The following is a 15,534-nucleotide window of genomic DNA, read 5'->3' on the forward strand; positions in this document are numbered from 1 at the left end:
GCCCCAGGCTATTTACAATTTATTCACAGGGAAGCTAACGGAGGCCAAAATGGCACCGCTATATCAAGCGGGAGACGTCGTCTTCCTTCTCCTCAGTGCAGCCAGACTGTGGCGGCTGTTCCGTATCAATATGTCGCAGTCGTTCCATCGCCGTCATCGCAGTGCCGCCATGCCGTCGTCGTCATTTTATCGTTGTGATGCCATCATCGTTGTTCTAGTGTCGTCATACCATCGTCGTCATTCCGCCGTCGTCATGCTATCGTCATTATTCATTCATCGTCGCGCCCGGGATCCGCATGTCTGAGCTCTTCAAGTTGATGTTGAACGAAGCGTCTTCCAATCAAGATGTGCTCAACTTGATGTGCTCGTGCTCGTGGGCTCGTGGGCTTGGTGGCTGCTTCGTGTCGTCACCTACTAACCCGCTACTTCTTGCTATGCAGATGCTATCTGCCGTGCTCACTCATCTGCTCCTTGCTGCCGGTGTGACTGCTTCTGCTGACACATCGCCGGCCTGTGGATTGCTGGGCTATGACTTTGCTCCGCCCACTATCCAGCTGTCAACCGTCAACATGTCAAGCTTCAACCCGCCGCTGTCTGCCTTCCTGTCGCCACTGCCGCTGAGCCTGGCCCTGGATGGTTGATGGACAGCGCCATCGTCACCAACATCGACTACGCTGCCAACTATAAATAAGCTGCAACTATCGGCCGCGCTTCGTGGGCTTGGTGGCTGCTTCGTGTCGTCACCTACTAACCCGCTACTTCTTGCTATGCAGATGCTATCTGCCGTGCTCACTCATCTGCTCCTTGCTGCCGGTGTGACTGCTTCTGCTGACACATCGCCGGCCTGTGGATTGCTGGGCTATGACTTTGCTCCGCCCACTATCCAGCTGTCAACCGTCAACATGTCAAGCTTCAACCCGCCGCTGTCTGCCTTCCTGTCGCCACTGCCGCTGAGCCTGGCCCTGGATGGTGGATGGACAGCGCCATCGTCACCAACATCGACTACGCTGCCAACTATAAATAAGCTGCAACTATCGGCCGCGCTTCGTGGGCTTGGTGGCTGCTTCGTGTCGTCACCTACTAACCCGCTACTTCTTGCTATGCAGATGCTATCTGCCGTGCTCACTCATCTGCTCCTTGCTGCCGGTGTGACTGCTTCTGCTGACACATCGCCGGCCTGTGGATTGCTGGGCTATGACTTTGCTCCGCCCACTATCCAGCTGTCAACCGTCAACATGTCAAGCTTCAACCCGCCGCTGTCTGCCTTCCTGTCGCCACTGCCGCTGAGCCTGGCCCTGGATGGTTGATGGACAGCGCCATCGTCACCAACATCGACTACGCTGCCAACTATAAATAAGCTGCAACTATCGGCCGCGCTTCGTGGGCTTGGTGGCTGCTTCGTGTCGTCACCTACTAACCCGCTACTTCTTGCTATGCAGATGCTATCTGCCGTGCTCACTCATCTGCTCCTTGCTGCCGGTGTGACTGCTTCTGCTGACACATCGCCGGCCTGTGGATTGCTGGGCTATGACTTTGCTCCGCCCACTATCCAGCTGTCAACCGTCAACATGTCAAGGTTCAACCCGCCGCTGTCTGCCTTCCTGTCGCCACTGCCGCTGAGCCTGGCCCTGGATGGTGGATGGACAGCGCCATCGTCACCAACATCGACTACGCTGCCAACTATAAATAAGCTGCAACTATCGGCCGCGCTTCGTGGGCTTGGTGGCTGCTTCGTGTCGTCACCTACTAACCCGCTACTTCTTGCTATGCAGATGCTATCTGCCGTGCTCACTCATCTGCTCCTTGCTGCCGGTGTGACTGCTTCTGCTGACACATCGCCGGCCTGTGGATTGCTGGGCTATGACTTTGCTCCGCCCACTATCCAGCTGTCAACCGTCAACATGTCAAGCTTCAACCCGCCGCTGTCTGCCTTCCTGTCGCCACTGCCGCTGAGCCTGGCCCTGGATGGTGGATGGACAGCGCCATCGTCACCAACATCGACTACGCTGCCAACTATAAATAAGCTGCAACTATCGGCCGCGCTTCGTGGGCTTGGTGGCTGCTTCGTGTCGTCACCTACTAACCCGCTACTTCTTGCTATGCAGATGCTATCTGCCGTGCTCACTCATCTGCTCCTTGCTGCCGGTGTGACTGCTTCTGCTGACACATCGCCGGCCTGTGGATTGCTGGGCTATGACTTTGCTCCGCCCACTATCCAGCTGTCAACCGTCAACATGTCAAGCTTCAACCCGCCGCTGTCTGCCTTCCTGTCGCCACTGCCGCTGAGCCTGGCCCTGGATGGTTGATGGACAGCGCCATCGTCACCAACATCGACTACGCTGCCAACTATAAATAAGCTGCAACTATCGGCCGCGCTTCGTGGGCTTGGTGGCTGCTTCGTGTCGTCACCTACTAACCCGCTACTTCTTGCTATGCAGATGCTATCTGCCGTGCTCACTCATCTGCTCCTTGCTGCCGGTGTGACTGCTTCTGCTGACACATCGCCGGCCTGTGGATTGCTGGGCTATGACTTTGCTCCGCCCACTATCCAGCTGTCAACCGTCAACATGTCAAGCTTCAACCCGCCGCTGTCTGCCTTCCTGTCGCCACTGCCGCTGAGCCTGGCCCTGGATGGTGGATGGACAGCGCCATCGTCACCAACATCGACTACGCTGCCAACTATAAATAAGCTGCAACTATCGGCCGCGCTTCGTGGGCTTGGTGGCTGCTTCGTGTCGTCACCTACTAACCCGCTACTTCTTGCTATGCAGGTTGGTGTATCACAATCCCTCTTTACTAAGAAGACTAGTAATTACTTCTTGCTGCAGCTACCGAGCCCACGTTGCTGCTGTGTGACCGTTGTTGAGTGTGCTCATGTTGTTCAGTTGTTGTTGGTTTTATTATCGGGTGACGTAGAGTCAAACCCCGGCCCTGATCCTATTCTCGTGGAACTACAAAAACTTTCCGCGGGCCAGTCAACGCTAATCAGCGAAATGCAGGGATTAAAGAACCAACTATTAACAACAGAGCAGACCCTATCTGACCTAACTAAAAGAATGGCCGATATTGAAAAGCATTATCATTCTCTGCCATCCCTCCAAGCCGAACTAGAACTTATCAAAAATAACACCGTTCATACAGCACGCCTAACAGATGATATTGAGGCACGTTTGGATGACGCGGAAAACAGGTCGCGACGTAAGAATCTAATTTTCTACGGCATTCCAGACACTAAGCCATCTGAATCGTATGCCGAATCTGAGCAAATAATCATTCGACATTGCCGTGACCACTTAGGTATAGATATTGACCCTAAAGAAATCGACCGTGCGCATCGCTTAGGCCGCCACACAGGCGGGAGATGTAGGCCGATAATAGCGAAATTCGCGTTCCACAAAACAAAAGACGGGATCCTGTCAAACGGACGTAAGTTGAAAGGAACGCCCTACAGCATAGGTGAGGATTTTTAACGCAGAGTTCAGAACGCCAGAAGTCACTTAGTCAAATTTGCAAGACAGAAATCTGCTCCATTTTCCCTACGCTATAAAACACTTCACATCGGCTCGAAACGCTATCTATTCAATGAAACGTCAAAAACAGTGCAAGAAATCCAGTAGCAACCATATCGGCGTCCAGCAGTTATCACCAGTTTTCACCGTAGACCAAAAGCTAACCTTTCTTTCTCCGTAATCTTCACTAACATACGAAGTTTCATACCCAAACGGGATCACCTGTCTCATCTTGTGAAGTCTTCAGATAGCAGCTTTCTTATACTAACCGAAACATGGCTATCAAGTGATGTTGCCGACGCAGAAGTACTCGCCGACTTACCGAATTTCGATGTTTATCGGAAAGACCGCAAAGGCACTCGCGGGGGCGGTGTTCTCATTGCAGCCAGCAAACAAATACCACGTTCTGTAATTAACTTTGACTCCGACTTAGAAATTTTATGGGTATTATGTCAAGTTTTACCACAATCTGTATTATTGGGTGTTTGCTATAGACCCCCATATAAAAATCGTAACTTTTCACGCGCACTTAATACTATTCTAAACCAGCTTACCTTGACATATCCTAAAGCCGATCTCGTTCTTTTTGGAGATTTCAATTTTCCTGGTATTAATTGGAGCGAAGAAACTGCAACGGCTAACACAACTGAAGCTAGAGATTTTATCGATGTTTGCCTTAACTATAACCTAACGCAGTTAGTAACTCAACCAACACGTGTCACTTGAGATTCCTCTAACATTTTGGATTTAATATTGACAACCCATCCCGATAGCCTGTCATCGATTCACTATCTCCAAGAAATTAGTGACCATAAAGTAATTCATGTAGATTTCAGTTTTGTCCCTACTGCCAACCCCTCGCATAAGAAAACAATAACATACGATAAGGGTAATTATGACGCCATAAATAATGAACTTTGCACCTTTCTACCAACATATGAGGCCAATTTTGACCATCGTTCTGTTCAGGAAAACTGGCTTACTTTTAAGCAGAAACTAACCGAGCTAATACACATGTTCATCCCCAAAACTACTATCCGTGTAAACAGCCAAAAACCATGGTTTAACAAAACTTTGCACCGCCTAGATAACAAGAAAAAACGTTTATTCCGGAATGCCAAACTTAAAGGGGGCGCCCAAAACTGGGAAAAGTATTATGCAGCTGAAAAAGCTTATCTCACAGAAATCCGTAACGCCAAATTCGCTTTCTTTAACACCGATTTGCCTAATATGTTAGTTAATAACCCCCGCAAGTTTTGGCAGATAATTAATCCCCAAGCAGTAGCTTCTACCACTCTTACTAACGACTCTGGTGAGGTTATTTCAGACACTGAATGTCCCGATGCTTTTAACAAGGCCTTTTCATCTGTCTTCACTAAGGAAGTAGACATTTCCTTACCTACGTTTTCATGTCATGTCACATCTTCCATGCCTGAAATCAGCTTTTCTGTTGGTGGTATCTCATCCCTCATCGAAAAGATCAAGTTGTCATCGGCATCTGGACTAGACGAAATTAACGCGAAACTCCTGAAAAATTGAGGGCACCTTGCTTCGGCTTATTTTGTTTTAATATTTTCGCAATCTTTTTCTACAGGTATCATTCCAGATGACTGGAAAGTGGGAAAGGTCGTTCCCATCTTCAAATCCGGTAACAAAAACTCACCTCTGAACTACCGACCAATCTCCCTGACCAGCATACCTTGCAAACTCGTGGAACACGTCATTTACTCTTACATCATGAATTTCCTTGACTCTCAAAACTTCTTTCACCATTCTCAACATGGGTTTCGTAGGGGTCTCTCTTGCGAAACCCAGCTTGCCATCTATGTTCATGACCTTCATGCTAACCTTGATGTTAACGTGCAAACCGACTCCTTATTTCTTGACTTCGCGAAAGCCTTTGATAAAGTACCCCATAAACGCCTAATTTTAAAATTATCCTTCTTAAACTTGCACCCAAATGTACTAAATTGGATAAAAGAATTTTTGTCTAACCGTTCACAAGTAGTGTTTACAAATAACAAATTATCCAGCCCACTACCAGTGTCATCAGGGGTGCCTCAAGGCTCTGTCCTCGGTCCTCTTCTGTTCCTAATATACATTAACGACCTACCTTTGCATGTATCTTCTAATATCCGCATGTTCGCTGACGACTGCGTCATTTACCGAACCGTTACTAGCCCATCTGACCATAGGATCCTACAACAAGATCTCGACCACATAGTAAAATGGTGTGATGACTGGCTAATGTCCCTAAACCCTACTAAATGCAAACTCATTTCCTTCACTCGTCGTCAATTTCCCTTTCACTTCACTTATAACATAGCTAACGTCCCCGTTGAATCAGTAACCACTTATAAATATCTTGGAGTCACCTTATCTAACAATATGACCTGGAACACGCACATTGCTAACGTCACGTCATCTGTTAACAGAACTTTGGGCTTCTTGAAACGTCATTTGCGTAACGCTCGGAGTCACGTTAAACTACTTGCTTACAAATCATTAGTCAGGGCTAAATTAGAATACGCATCTCCCATCTGGAACCCACCCGAAGTAGGCCTCACTAATACCCTACAATCCGTTCAAAACCGTGCTGCTAGATTCATTCATGCTTCGTATTCATATGAAATCAGTGCTTCTTTCCTCAAAGCCGAGTGTAACTTATCACCTTTGTCTTGTCGCCGACGCATTGCAACCCTCTCTCTATTTCACAAGTTCTTTCACTCACCACTCAATTGCCCTCCTTACATTATCCCTGCAGCTCACATATCTCAACGCACTGGTCATGCACTACAAGTTTCTCGCCCACGTGCGCGTACTAAAACATTTTCTGCTTCATTTTTTCCCAGAGCAGCAAAAGAGTGGAACGGCCTTTCTCGCAACATTGTCACTATCACCTGCCCATCAAGCTTCATGCATAGCATAACAGATGTATCATCGCACTGATCTGTGTAAAAAAATAATAATAAACCCCAACCCTTATGTAATACCCCCTCGAGGGTCTTTAAGGAAATAAAAATGAAATGAAATGAAATGAAACTTGGATAGTTTGCGTAGTGGCTATAAGGTCGCTAAACAAGAACAGCATTCTTCGGGAACACAAATGAAAGCTTTGCTAAACCGATTCCCACAGCGCGCGCTGTGGGATTCGGTTGTAGGAAAAGAATAGCATTTTATCATGGAAAACTGATTTTCTTATGCAGCGCTCCTCATTGTTAGATCCTGTATATAATTAACGAGAAAAAGTATCGAATCAATTTTCAGCTACGCTCTTCTATCGACGTTCTACAAGTCTACACATTTGGAAAATATGTAATATTATCTCGTTATATTTCATAATAATAATAATAATAATAATAATAATAATAATAATAATAATAATAATAATAATAATAATAATAATAATAATCAGACTATATTTATGTCAACTGTAGGACGAAGGCCTCTCCCTGAGATGACCAATTCTGGTTATATTTACATGAATATAAAAATGTTTACACGTTATCAAAATTACTAGGGGTTCCTTATGCTACACTTATGCTAATTAAAATGACTTGAAGGCGAAAGCCCGAGCGCCGCTAACTCAATGACACGACGACCACTTTCTTTTATTGCGATAGCAATTATATGGACACTTCAACCGGATTTCTGCCGTCGCCGTCGTCGTCGCAGTGCGGTTCCCTATAGATAAAATCTTCGCCGCGCGCCGTATGCCCGAGCGGAAGCGTGCGGGAACGCGCGCTATCACGGAGAGCGAACGCACTCAATCTCCCACGCGCAAGCAAGGAAGCGGGAAGCCAGCGCCGGAGGCAGCGGGGAGGGGGGGGGGGCACTTCTACTCTGCCAACAGCCGCGCTCGTCGCTCGTCCGCACCGTCTCTTATCTCCACACGGCTCTGACCTTTATGCGGCGAATGCACGGCGCATTCCGTTGAAGCGATAGACCGCACGTACCTTCGCCCGCTGCGGCGTATGCTTGCTGCCAGCGTTTTGACGGTCGTTGTCTGCAGTCATTCAGTGTGATCTATTCGTGTTTGTTTGTGCGCGCTCACACCACGCTTGTTCATTCAGTTAGTAATAGTCGGGCCACATTTTCGAACGCACGCTACACATGCAATGCCGCCCGGATCGGCAGTGCAGCGCTACAGGTGTGTCCCTTCGCACGCGCTGCCCACGGGAAGCGCTTCTCATCAACACCACCGTTTCACACGCGCCTTCTCGTGGTCATCGAGTCTCTCTTCATGTCGGTCTACTTACACCGCAGCACACCTGCTTACTTAATCAGCTCATGTTTACTACAATTCATATTGCTACCAAAGCCGCTCACCTTACTTCGTGTGACATTGCTGTGTTGCTATCGCATTCATTGCTTCGCCCTTAGGGCGAAACTGTGACATTTTGTTGAATCATCATCACTCTGAAACCACAGTTTAGTCATTTTTCAATTAATCATGTTTTTTTTTCATAGGAAGTCACCTTCCTATGATTCATCAAATTCGAACTGTGACCCAGCATTTTTCTGCTGAGTCACTCTCACTTGAACGCTCAAATCTCAGGTATTGTCACGACCTCGTAGGAGACGTGGAAGTCGGTGTACAGCACTTATTATAAGCACTTTATATGAACAGCAAACGCAACGTCGTTGTCGTCTGTTTTAGGGGCGAAGCTCCTTAGGGTGTGGGTCTGTCCCTCCTCTGTAGAAGTAGTAGTAGTCGTCGTAGTAGGTAGCCACGTCTACTTTTATGAGAAAAAAATTCCGAGAGTTGTGGCCGTAGCGGAATCGAACCAGGGACCCCTCGCTTCTGAACGCGTGGCGCTAACCACTACGCCACGAAACGCACATGGGCAGACGGACCACGATGGCAATAAATACCCAACATTAACGAAAGACTGCGCGTTTCTAACGCGTTTGTGCTAGCGCGTTACGGCCCGTGCAAGAAGCTGGTGTAAGACGCTGTGGCCTCTCCACCTTACCCCCCCCCCCCCCCGTATTCATAAACGCTGATGGCGTCGGCAAACGCGGTGCACGTTCCGGCACGTGTAAACGGCTACGTAAGACGCTGTGGCCTCCTCCCCTTAGAGTACTGCACGTTTCTAACGCGTTTGTGCTAGCGTCTCCTTAAGCGGGAGATGGTGCAATTATAATGAAGGGCGCTGTTATAAAATAGGAATGACGTCACATATGGCGCGTGTCATTGGTGGAAGTCAATCGTTCGATTTAGTGCGGCGAGACTGGGCGAATTACACGGAAGATTCACGGTTTACCGATGATTCCCTCCGGAGCTTCGCCCACTCATCATCATTCACCCCGTGGATATGCGGTGTTTTTTTTTACCCGCGCGCTACTTCAGCCTAGTTTTCATGGCCGGGCACATACCCGAGGCGACGATATAGCATGTGGCATTTCCTCCTCCTTTCAAAGAAGCATCGTCCCGATGCGCCAAGCGCCCAAGAAAGTGCAGTGATGGTGCAAAATTGATGTCATGATGAAAAATATGGCTTCATACGAAGCACGTGCGCAACCTCGGGCAGATGCTGCCGGCGTTTGGAGCAGTAAGGACTGTCGGGCACAAATTCATAATTCACGTCACTGATGCGGCGTAGAACTGTGTACGGCCCGAAGTATCTTCACAGGAGCTTCTCAGATAGCCCCCGCCGACGAATAGGAGTCCAAACCCACACCTGGTCGCCTACATTGTACGTGACGGGTCTGTGTCGAAGATTGTAGTGTCTGGCATCGTAGTTCTGTTGCTCTTGGATGCGCAAGCGTGCATGCTGTCTTGCTTCCGCGGCGCGTTGCGTCAACTCTTCGGCCCCAGTCTCGTGATCACCACACTCGTGTGGCAGCATCGCGTCCAACAGTGTTATTTCCCGGCCATAGACGAGGCTGAAAGGTGTCACGCGTGTTGTCTCCTGGCGAGCCGTGTTGTACGCAAATGTAACATATGGTAAAATCTTGACCCAGTTCTTGTGGTCGACGTCGATGTACATACTCATCATGTCTGCCAGAGTCTTATTCAAACGCTCTGTCAGCCCATTGGGCTGGGGGTGATAACGTCTTTCTTTGTTATCTGGTTTAGTTTTCGATAGTCGACGCAGAAGCGCAGACTACCGTCCTTCTTTTTTGCCAGTACGACAGGCGATGCCCACGGACTCTTAGATGGCCGAATAACTCCGTCCTCAAGCATCGTCTTCACTTGTTTTTGTATTGCCTCCCGCTCTTTCGGTGCTACACGATAAGGATTCTGCCGGCTGGGTCTTGCGTCGTCTTCGGTGATAATACGGTGCTTGGTGAGCGGCGTCTGGCTAACTCTTGACCTAGATGAGAAGCAGCTGTTAAACTCATTGATGAGCTCAAGAAGGCTGTTGCATTCGATGGGCGATAACGTTCGACTGACATCAACCACAGGTGCAGGCATAGGCGCGGTGGACGCCGCGTGCTGCACTGAGAGGCAGTCTTGTATTGGGACAATTTCGTCGAAGTAAGCAACAGCAGTGCCTTTAACAATCTGTCGACGTTCCCTGCTAAAATTCGTCAGCAGGAGTTCAGCATGTCCGTCGAGTACATTAATTAAGGCCCTGGCGACGGAAACGCCCTGACTCAGTACTAGCGCGCTGATGTGTTCAGCGACGCCAGGCTCGGTGTGCAAGTTATCGCAGATGACAGGCACGAGGGAACAACTTCGCGGCGGAAGCGTGACGTCGTCGTCGGCTATACGTAAACGCGGTCGCTGGTCATCCGCGGGGTCGACGTCTTCGGAGCTCGTAGAAAATGTCACCATGCGGTCGCGGACATTAATAACTGCACCGTACTCCCTCAAGAAATCCATTCCCAAAATAAGTTCTTTACAGTACTCAAGAGAATGACAAGGGTGGCAACGAAGGCTGAACCGGCGATTATGATTCTGGCTGTGCGTTTTCCAATCGGCGTCATCAACTGGCCCCCGGCAGTACCGATGTTGGGCCTGGTCCACGGCGTCTTCACTTTTCTTAGTCTGTCGGCTAGCTTTAGACTCATTATCTAAAAATGCGAACCAGTGTCAACGAAAGCGGCCACTTGATGGCCGTCAATGCTAACGACAAGATCGGCGCTGACGGCGTCTGTTGCATGTGATGTGGTTGGAATCGTTGGAGTCGTAGAGTCGTCGATCGTTGGTGATGGGGGTTCATGGGAAGCTGGACGGTTTGCAACCTCACCCCCGGAGGTCGCTGCCTCTAGTTTCCCCGGCGCGGGCTAGGAGACCTGTCCCTAGAGGCGTCAGGAAAATCGCGACGGGTTGGTTGGGTGTAACGAGTCGGTGATGGGGAACGCGATCGAGGCGTCGTTGAACCTTCCGGTCGAAAGTTTGAAGGATTGTCGTCGCATGTACGTGGAGCGTCAAACCGAGGGTAACTACAGTTGGTGGGAAGTCTGGGAAACCCAGCTGCGCGGTAGTGGCAAGCTCGATAAACATGTCCTGCTTCACCGGAATGAAAGCATAGCGGCCGCCGGTCAGCGGTGCGCCACAAATCGGTTTTTCGTAGCGGATAGTCGGCAGGGAATTCTCCGTAAGACCGCGGCGCAGCGATCGGCTGTCGGCGATACGGCATTGCTGGCGGCGGCTGTGACTGTCGAAGATAGGGCGTCGGGGATGGCGGCGGTGGCTGCGTCGGAGTGGTCGACGGTGTCAGCAGCATCGAAGTGGCGGGAGGTGGACGACAAAGAGCTTCCGCGTATGTGCATCGTCGCGGCGCCGCTTGCCAGTCGGGCGAAGAAAAGGCCTGTCGAACTTCCTCCCGGACGACATCTGCGACAGAAGCCACCGCTGGTGCCATGGGAGCAATGCCGAGCTGCCGGATTTCCTCTCGCACAATCTCTCGGATAACTTCACGCAGAGATGTGCCGCCGCCCTCAGGTAGCAGTGAAGCATTTGTGGGCGAGTTCGCGCGATCGTATTGGCGGTACCGCTGCTCTAGTGCCCGTTCGATAGCGGTAGCCTCCTTGGTAAATTCGGCCACTGTCGTCGGTGGATTCCTCACGAGTCCGGCAAACAGTTGCTCCTTCACTACCCGCAAGAGATAGCGCAACTTCTTTTCTTCGGCCATCTCAGGATCTGCTCTGTGGAAAAGGCGGGCGATATCTTCAGCAAACATGGCAACGCTCTCATTTGGCTTCTGAACACGAGATTGGAGAAGGCGCTGTGCATTGTCTTTTCTGTCGCTGCTAGCGAAAGTGCCTAGCAGCTGGGCGCGGAAGCTATGCCATGTGGTCAGGCTCGTCTCCCGGTTCACAAACCACGTCCGCGCACATGCTATATCGTCGCCGCGGGTATGTGCCCGGCCATGGAAACTTTCTGGGACCATAGGATGCTGTAGCGTCACCTGCGAGGGAGTTGCAATGGCCATGGCGGTAGTACTTAGACGCGGGCCGGCAGGGTCCTGCAAGGGGTTAACTCGGGCGTCAGGCCTAGCAGGCGGCGGCTGTACCGGTGAACAGGAGTTTCGACGAGCGAAGGCGGTTCCGCGTTCGATGGATGGCTCCACGAAGGGGTGCTAAGCATGAGGCAATCCTACCCAGCACCTCCACCAGTGTCGCGACCTCGTAGGAGACGTGGAAGCCGGCGTACAGCACGTATATGTTGTTGTTGTTGTTGTTGTTGCCTCAAAACATGGCTCGTACCCACGAGGGGGATTGGCCACACTGGATAAAATAAAACATGCACCTAACAACGAACAAAATGGTAAAGGTGAATAATCAAAATGAAGATTTTGGTAACTCCTTAACACAGATTTTAAGATGTCCTATACTGAAATTAACTTAATAAAAATTAAGAGAAAACTAACTACAAAAATAACAAGGTAACATGTCCCACGGTCGGTGCCCTAGCAGCGTAACCTTCCGGATGCTTCAATAAATTTGTGAACAGCAGTGATCATAGAGCCCTGACTTGTGCCTAATTGACAGGCCCCAAAAGACAAAATGTTTGGCGTTGTAAGTGACAAACCCAGATTACTGCTTGGAAATAACAGAAACATTCTACGGAGGGAGGAGAAGCGGTGGCAAGAAAGAAAGAAATGGTCAATAGTCTCCGGTTGATTACAAAACGAGCAGAGATCAGTGATTGATAAACCGGATCTATGAAGATAAAAATTTAGGCGGGGAACTCTGCAGCGAAAAGTTGACAGCGTCACCTCACATTGGCGTGAAAGGCACTTGCTCGTGTTCCACCGAAATTTTAAATGTTGAAAATCGTCTGAAGAAAGTATGGACGAGTCATGGCAACTCAGCAATAAAAGGCGTTTAAATCTAGCTCCTGTTATAAAAGAGAAATCAGGAAGAATATTTATGACCGGACCATTTAGTGATGTCGAAGCGAGCGAGTCAGCTGATTCATTTAAAAAGATTCCACTATGTCCGGGGACCCAGACAAAGCGGACTTCGGATAAATTTTCTGGGGCAAGAGTCGAAAATATACTCAGTAGGTGTGACTGATTATTGGAAGTTAAATGTGTACAGACCGAAAGCGCATCTGTAACAACTATTACCTTAGAATTATGTGGACCCAATTTTCGGATGGCAAGAATAACTGCCAGAAATTCTGCAAGAAATATTGGAGTGTAATCAGCGAGACGGAGAGCAAAAGACCAGTTGAGTTGATTCGAAAAGATGCCAACACCAGCCTTCTCTAAATTTTGTGATGCGTCCGTAGAAATAACCAAATGAGACGGAAATTGACTAAGATGGTCTTGAAGGAGACCTTCAAGTATGCGCGCAGGAAGAAGTTTTGCGTGTTTTGGAAAAATATCATCAAAAGTTAGTTTTATCTTGAATGAATTAGATTTTGGAGAAATCAGGCGCGGAAGGCTAACTTGAAGTTTAGATAACAGCGATTGAACAAAAATAACTTGTGGCTGTCGGTAACGCCGCCATCCTGTTCTGAAAAATGATTCTGGTGAATTGATGAAAACGGGTTGCAAATTGGAAAGGGGTGTATCATAAAGCTTCAGGAAAGTCAGGACAGTAAGTTGCTTAAATCTGGAATCAAGCGGAATAATTCCAGACTCCAGATAAAGAACATTATTAGCCACAAAACTTGGCAGCCCGAGGCAGAGACGCAGCGCTTGCCTTTCCAGTAGAATTAAAGGTCTTAGCTTGTATGCTGCACATCCTGAAAAAAGAACACAACCAAATTCTAGGATGGGGCGGACGTAAAGCTTATAAATCATCAGCAACGTAGATCTACGCATCCCTGTGTTTTTATTGCTGAACCGGCGCAACAATGCCATTGCACGTTCTCCTTTATTAGCATTTGCTTCTATTTGCTGCTGCCAGTTTAGCTTACCATCATAAGTTATCCCTAAGTACTTCAAAGTTGGAACTTGCGGAATCGGCTGATTACGATAATGAAGAGAAATAGAGACAGGATTTGACAATGGAAACACCAGTAGAGCGCATTTCTTTACGTTAAGCGAAAAAGACAGGCCGTCCAGCCAGGACTCGAGTTCAGACAAATAAGATTGCAAAATTTGGTATAACGTATTAATATCCCTTGCTGATGAGAAAAATGCAATGTCATCAGCATAGAGATAGAGTTGTACATCCTGATGGATTGGCACAGAAGATAACAAAATATTGAACAAAAGTGGCGAAAGAACTGATCCCTGTGGTACGCCTCTCGTCTGATTATACGTATCCGATGTCACCCCATCCTTGAAACAAAAAAATTCTCTATCTAAAAGGAACTCTTGTATCCAGGCTACTAAATAGTCTGGAACAGAACAGCTAACTAAGCGAGAAATTAAAATTGCATGTTCGACACTGTCATATGCTTTTGCAATATCTAAAGTTACCAATGCCGATATATCTCCTGATTGTCCTGCGAGTCGAATGCGGCTTTCTAAATCAACGTGAGCAGACCAAATGGAACAATGAGGCCTAAATCCTATTTGTCTCGAGCACAGAATACCACGAGAAGAAGTAAATTCAAGGAGCCGGACATGAATTACTTTTTCTACAATTTTGACTAGATTCGATGTAAGTGCAATTGGCCGAATGTTGTCCAAGATATATCCGAGGTTTTCTTTTTTAAGCAAAAGCACAATTTTTGCAATTTTCCAAGAGGTCGGAATCCATGTATATTGTAGTGAACAGTTAACTATATTTAAGAGCTCATCTGGGAAAGAGTCAAACAATAATTTAATCATAGTAATGGTGATACGGTCCGGTCCAGGAGCCGATTGATGGGCAGATAAGATGACATCGGATAATTCTGTCATGGTAACTTCTACAAATTCAGATGTAGAAATTTTGAACCTCCTCGGTCTGGGACACAGCGAAGAAAAGCGTGCTTCAAGCCCTTTCGCGATATTATTTAGTGAATCCGCCGCTTCCTTGGGGGATAGAACAGCAGAAAATGACCATACGGACTGTTGAACATCTTTTTTGTTGCGTAAGAACCAGAAAAGTGCCGATCTTCTTTCTCGTTTTGACAAAGACGTATGTATTGCATTTTTTTGTTCATCTTTAGCTTTCGCCACAGTTCGTTTAAATAGAGCTGCATAGAATTTATAGTCCATCCAATTTTTCGGTGAATGATTATGTTGGAGACTTTTCCACGCTGCTTTTCTTCGCCTATAATCCCGTGTGCAAGCATCGTTCCACCATGATGACTTCGACGGCGAGCTGCAAGACCTAACCGTAAACTCAGCAGGCTGAATAGAAGAGTTTAAAAGCGATACGACAGAGTCAGCCCTCCGTTGTTCATCATAAGTACTCAACGCTGATAAGCCTGCATTTATAGTTGATTTATAAGTTGTATAATTAATGAGTCGTCTTTGTCGTATAATAGGAGCCTGACGTGAAAGCATAATTTCAAAAGTGATGGGTAAGTGATCGCTACTTGTTCCATTGTCAAAGGTGTCCCAAGATGAAATAGACATGTTAGCAGAGGAGAAAGTCAGATCTAATGCAGAAGAGAATCGTCCACGTAGAAAGGTAATTTGTCCTGAATTGTGACATTGAAAATTGTTGTCATGCACCCAAT

General features: G+C 48.0%; 1 pseudogene; it reads left to right on the forward strand.

Annotated features, from left to right (window-relative positions):
* The first annotated feature begins 2,314 nt into the window (after positions 1 to 2,314).
* On the forward strand, positions 2,315 to 3,617 carry LOC119440874 (uncharacterized; annotated as a pseudogene).
* Positions 3,618 to 15,534: the final 11,917 nt, after the last annotated feature.

Source organism: Dermacentor silvarum, chromosome 2, assembly GCF_013339745.2.
Source record: "Dermacentor silvarum isolate Dsil-2018 chromosome 2, BIME_Dsil_1.4, whole genome shotgun sequence".
NCBI classification, from domain to species: domain Eukaryota; kingdom Metazoa; phylum Arthropoda; class Arachnida; order Ixodida; family Ixodidae; genus Dermacentor; species Dermacentor silvarum.